This window comes from Hevea brasiliensis, chromosome 5 (genome assembly GCF_030052815.1).
Source record: "Hevea brasiliensis isolate MT/VB/25A 57/8 chromosome 5, ASM3005281v1, whole genome shotgun sequence".
Taxonomy (NCBI): Eukaryota; Viridiplantae; Streptophyta; class Magnoliopsida; order Malpighiales; family Euphorbiaceae; genus Hevea; species Hevea brasiliensis.
The window spans coordinates 33,126,230-33,132,677 of record NC_079497.1 but is presented as its reverse complement, the minus strand read 5'-3'; the positions used below and the strand labels follow the sequence as shown (position 1 = coordinate 33,132,677).

The window sequence follows — 6,448 nt, the reverse complement described above, 5'->3', positions numbered from 1 at the left end:
ATAATTGATTTTGTGGGAATTAATCTTATTTCCATATATTGTTGGAACTACCTTAAATGTTTAGTTGTGATTTGATAAATTGAATTTCATGGTCAAAGTCATTTTATACAAATGATTTATATTATTGGCAATGAACATATTTTGATTTTTTGGAATTTGATGAGTATACAGATTTTCAAATTATTTACTGTAACTTTTGTTAAGGTATATTGTACTATATTTTAAATTATAGTTGTGCACCACTGAGGTCACTACTCAGCGATAGCTTTGTATGCTATCGCAGGTGAAAAGAGCATAGAGCAATTGAGTTAGCTTCTTTGAAGAGACATTTAGATCAGCTCCAGGTAGACCCATGTACACAGGTTTTGATGTATGTATGTAATAATATGTATGTAAATTATTTGAGCAGTTGTATAAAAACTCTTGTAAAATATTTTGGTATGTAATTAAATGTAAATTATTGTAAATGTAAATTTGAGATTTCATTTACTTAAATAGTTTTGTAATGTTAATTTTGAGTCTTGTAATCAATGGAATGTTCTTTATGATGAGATTGGTTTGAAAATGAATTGATTTGATTATTGAGATTTCAATTGTGAGTTGAAATGAAGTTATTGGAGATGTATTTGAGAAAACATATTGGGACTGTTTTCCTTTTCAGGTTTGAAGAACTGTTTTCTCAAAATACAGCCGGCACTTTGTCGAAATTTTGAAAAAAATTTTATAACACCAGATTTTAATCGATGATTTATATTTTACGAAAATTATTTTAAAATCCCTTGTAGTATATCTAATGGGTTATCGATAGGCGAAGTATGATAATTCATTAGGTGTACTACGGGATTATGTTACATCTTACAGAGGAGTAGGGTGTGACAGAAAACCTAACCCTAGGCACTGAATATAAATAGAAGCAACAGAAAGCAGAAAAGGGAGATCCAGAGTCGGACAATAACACCTTCATCATTTTCTCATAGCTGTCTAGAAGCGTAGTGTATCAGTATCAAGGCGGAGCCTTCAGCTGATGTTCCACAAGATTAAAGCTGCAGATTCTCTTTGATTCTTTTATTCTATTTCTTTAAATGGACTTTTATTGTTCTTTTATTTTATTTTTTTATTATGTTTGCTGAACTCACCATGAGTGAGTAATTTCCATCTTCTGATTGGGAGAGTAACGCTTGTAATAATTATTATGGATAAATATTGAGTTTTATTTATTGGATTTGAGATTTGTTCTTTGATTTAATTTCTTGCGATCTTAATGCATGCTATGTGTTGGTACCCACTTAATATTGATTATAGATATTAATTGAAGGACTAAAAGGTGAAGATTAATATTAGAAAATCAATAATTTGAACCTAGGAAATCTGATCTAAAGATAGACCGATAACCTTTGTGGAGTTCCATAATTAATCATAGGTTTTAAAGGTTTTTATTAAAACTGATCACTTATGAAAGTAGGGTTTAGTTCTAATAGAGACACACCTTAGGTGCCTTGAGAGAGGATCTAGGATACCTTAGGATTAATTTCCATCAAAGTAATAATCTCCCATTTATTGAATGAATTAGATTGATTCCATAATTGATTGAAGTGTGAACCCTTAATTCTGGATTATTTTCATCCATTGCTATTTTAGTTTAGTAAATTGTTTTAGACTTTATTTCTTTTAATTTAGATTTAATTATTATTTCTACACAATTCGATCATCTTGATAATTAAAATCACTATAGTTCGGTACTCAACACGATCCTCGTGGGAATGATACTTTACTCATCATTTTATTACTTGTTTGCGATCCATGCGCTTGTAGGGTTGAAAAACAAACAAATAAGTTTTTGGCGCCGTTGTCGGGAAATTTAATTTTAGTAATATTAGGCGATAGGTAATTTAGCTGATTTAGACATTTTCATTTACTATTTAATTTTGTTTAATTCATTTTATTCTTTTATTCTCTCTCAGGTGATTGGTTTGGTGCATGACCAAAACAAAGCCAGAGGAAGAAGTTTTTGATTTGGATCCAGAGATAGATAGGACCCTAAGAGCCATCAGGAGAGAAAGGAAACGCCAATAACAAGATCAAGGAAATCCAAAAACTCCAATCACAGCCGATGACAACAACAATAGGCCAAGACTCTTGAAGGACTGTGGGGCTCCATCTATACAAGAATTCTAATCTAGTGTTACAAGACCCACAGTGGATGTCAATAATTTTGAATTAAAACCGGTATGGCTCCAGATGATCCAACAGACCCAGTTTAGGGGTTCACTAATAGAAGATCCACATTACCACCTCTAGTGCTTTCTTGCCCTATGTGACACATTCAAGATGAATGGAGTCTCTGATCAAGCTATAAGACTTAGAGCATTCCAATTCTCTCTTCGAGATAGAGCAAGGAAGTGGTTACTTTCTTAACTAGCTGGAACATTCATCACTTGGGAAGACCTCTCACAAGCTTTCCTAGTAAGATATTTCCCACCTGTAAAGACTGCAAAGTTGAGGGTTGAACTCAACACCTTTAGACAAATGGAAGGTGAATCACTCTATGATGCATGGGAGAGATATAAAGAATACAGAGAGAATGTCCACACCATGACATAGAGGATTGGCTCCTGGTTTAGAACTTCTATAATGGGCTACTGTCCTCTACAAGGAGCACAGTAGATTTAGCTGCAGAAGGTGACCTGATGGAGAAAATAGTGAACCAAGCACTTAAACTTCTGGAGAGGGTCACGTATCACAACTACAAATGGTCAAATGAAAGGGGGAATATAAGGAGAATAAAAAGAATCCTGGAAGTAGATGCCCTAAGCATGATAAATGCTTAATTTGACCAGCTCACAAAAAGGCTTAAAAGAATGCAAGCCAATGCTATAAGGATGAACAACCAACACTATGATAGCTGTAGAGAAGGATATAACAACTTCAATGAACTCTCCGCAGAATAGATGAACTATGTAAATAACGGAGGGAACTTCAACTAAAGGCAGCTCAATAACCCATATTCAAACACATACAATCCTAGATGGAGGACCCATCCTAATTTCTTATGGTCCAATTCACAGAATCAGCCAATGAATAAATAGAAAGGATACAGACTACTAGTAACCCCTGAATTTCATAACAGAGGACAGAACTTTGCACAGCCACCACCACCTCTTTAACCTCAATAGCCTGAACCAAAGTTGACCATGGAATCCATGATGGAAGGTTTCTTAGTAGCTCAACAACAGCAGAATGAAATGATCAAGCAGTTAGCTTCTAGAATAGGCTAACTTGCCACCCATAACAAGATGCTTGAAAATCAAATTGCTCAGCAAGTAAGTTCTTCAAGCAAGGCTGTCGGTAAATTGCCTATTCAACCAGAGATGAACCCAAAGGAGTAGTGTAAGGCAGTTAAATTAAGGAGTGGAAGAGTTCCAGAATAGTCAGAGGAAGAACCAACTGAGAGAACCTCTGATAAATCTGAAAACCAAACGAAGGAGAAAAAGGAAGAAGCTAAAGAGGATCAAGAAGAGGAAGCAAGGAATAAAAAGAAGTTATCAGAACCATATCAGCCTCCTCTACCTTTTCCTCAGAGATTCTAGAAAGCCAAATTGGACAAGCAGTTTGGAAAGTTTCTAGAAGTTTTGCAGAAACTCTATATAAACATTCCTTTTACAGAAGCACTCTCTCAAATGCCATCTTATGCCAAGTTCCTTAAAGACATTTTATCAAAGAAAAGAAAGCTAGAAAATTATGAGACTATTGCTCTTACAGAAGAATGCAGTGCCATATTGCAAAACAAGCTGCCACCAAAACTCAAGGATTTAGGAAGCTTCTCCATACCTTGTCTTATCGATAACATAAATATAGAAAAGCCCTCTGTGATCTAGGTGCAAGTGTAAGTCTGATGCCTCTGTCGATATTTAAGAAGCTAGATGTAAGGGAGCTTAAACCTACAAAAATTTCATTGCAACTGGCTAATCGATCTATAAAATACCCTATGGGCATCCTAGAAAACATGCTTATCAAGGTGGAAAAGTTCTTTATCCCATTTGATTTTGTTATGCTGGAAATAGAGGAGGACATCCAAATTCCTATCATCCTGGGAAGACCTTGCTTGGCAACTACTGGAGCTGTCATAGACATTAAGAACGGGCAGTTAACTCTCAAGGTAGTAGATGAAGAAGTGGAGTTCAACCTGTTTAGCATAATGAAGCACAAATTTGAACCTGACGAATGCTTCAAGGTTGATATAATTGACAAGTAAGTTGAAGAGAAATTCCATAAAACACACCCTGAAGATTCTCTTGAAGTATGCATTGTGTACAGCCACACAGCAGAGAATGAAAACACAAAAATTGCAACTTGTACACAATCCTTGATAGCTAGTCCACTCCTACCATTGGCTCAAGTTTTCAGGGTAGAAAGTTAAAGGAAAAACAACCCAAAAGCAAGCCTCAAGAAAACACCAAATAGGTAGAACTGAAATCTCTTCCCTCTACGCTAAGGTACGCATTTTTGGACTCAAATTATGAATATCCTGTTATTATCAATGCCAGCCTATCTGAAATAGAATAGGAAAAATTGTTAAGGATACTTAGGACCCATAGCAAGGCTATAGGGTATAAAATAAAAGACCTGAAACGAATTAATCCTTCTATTTACATGCATAGGATACCTATGGAAGAAAACAGTAAACCCACTATTGAACATCAAAAAAGACTTAATCCAAACATGAAAGAAGTAGTAAAAAAGGAAATTCTGAAACTATTAGATGCAGGTATTTTACACCCGATTTCTAATATCAAATGGGTTAGTCCAGTACATATAGTGCCTAAGAAAGGTGGGATAACTATTTTTCAAAATGCAAACAATGAACTAATCCCTACCAGGATAGTCACCAGTTGGCGCATGTGCATAGATTATAAAAAATTGAATAGTGCCATCAGAAAAGACCATTTTCCTCTTCCTTGCATAGACCAAATGTTAGAAAGACTAGTAAAATATTCCTACTTTTGTTATCTAGATGGGTATTTAGGATTTTTCTAAATTCCTATTCATCCAAAAGACTAGGAAAAGACCACATTCACGTGCCTTTATGGAACCTTTGCATATAAAAGAATGCCTTTTGGTCTTTGTAATGCCCCTACTACTTTTCAAAGGTGCATGATGACCATTCTTTCTGATTGTATTGAAAATATTATGGAGGTTTTTATGAATGATTTTTCTGTCTATGGAACTACTTTTGATGATTACCTAGCTAACTTATCCAAAGTGTTACAAAGATATAAAGAATCAAACTTGGTCCTAAATTGGGAAAAATGCCACTTCATGGTAAGGGAAGGTATAGTTCGTGGACACTTGATATCAGAAAGAGGAATTGAAGTTGACAAGGCAAAAATTAAAATCGTTGAAAAGATGCCATCACCAACATTAGTCAAAGGAATTCGAAGTTTTTTGGGACATGCAGGCTTCTACAGAAGATTCATAAAGGGCTTCTCCAAAATAGCTAAGCCACTTACCAATTTATTAAGTCAAGATTTTCCCTTTGATTTCAATGAAAATTGCCTTGTCTCCTTTAACAGGATTAAAGAAGTCTTGATCTCAGCATCAATAATGTAACCACTAGATTGGGAGCTACCATTTGAGGTGATGTGCAATGTAAGTGACTATGCAGTTGGAGCAGTACTCGGACAAAGAAAGGATAAAAAGCTCTACACCATTTATTACGCTAGCAAGACGCTTGACGACGCACAAATCAACTATGCTACCATAGAAAAAAAATTCCTAGCAATAATGTTTGCAATTGACAAATTCAAATCCTACCTAATTAGATCGAAAGTCATTATATTCATAGACCATGTTGCCATCCGGTACCTTTTGAATAAGAAGGAAGCAAAACCAAGGCTGATTCGATGGATTTTACTCCTGCAAGAATTTGACCTTAAAATCAAGGACAAAAAGGGATCTAAAAATGTAGTACCTGACCACCTTTCCAGACTGAAACTAGAAGACATAGGGGATACTGAGGATTTGCTAATTGATGATTCATTTCTTGATGAGCAATTACTAGCATTCTCCCAAGCTCCATAGTATGCTGACTTTGTTAATTTTTTGGTATGCAGGGTATTACCTTCAAATATGTCTTCTCAGCAAAGGAAGAAATTTCTGCATGATGTGCGGTTCTACACATGGGAGGAACCTCTACTGTACAAGAGATGTAATGATGGGCTAATAAAAAGATGCATATCGAAAGAGGAAATAGAGAGCGTTCTGCAGCACTGCCATTCATCATTATATGGAGGACACTTTGGCACCATAAAAACAACAGCCAAGGTATTACAAGTAGGGTTTTACTGGCCACATCTATTCAAGGATGTAAGATCCTTTGTGCTAGCTTGTGATCAATGCCAAAGAACGAGAAACATTTTAAGAAAGAATGAGATGCCACTGCATGGTATAC

The 6,448-nt window shown here is 35.4% G+C and overlaps 1 non-coding gene across 1 annotated transcript; it reads right to left on the bottom strand.

Annotated features, from left to right (window-relative positions):
• Positions 1 to 2,493: 2,493 nt before the first annotated feature.
• On the bottom strand, positions 2,494 to 2,599 carry LOC131180339 (small nucleolar RNA R71). The gene has a single exon (XR_009149115.1). It is a non-coding gene; the product is annotated as a small nucleolar RNA R71 (small nucleolar RNA).
• Between the last annotated feature and the right edge of the window lie 3,849 nt (positions 2,600 to 6,448).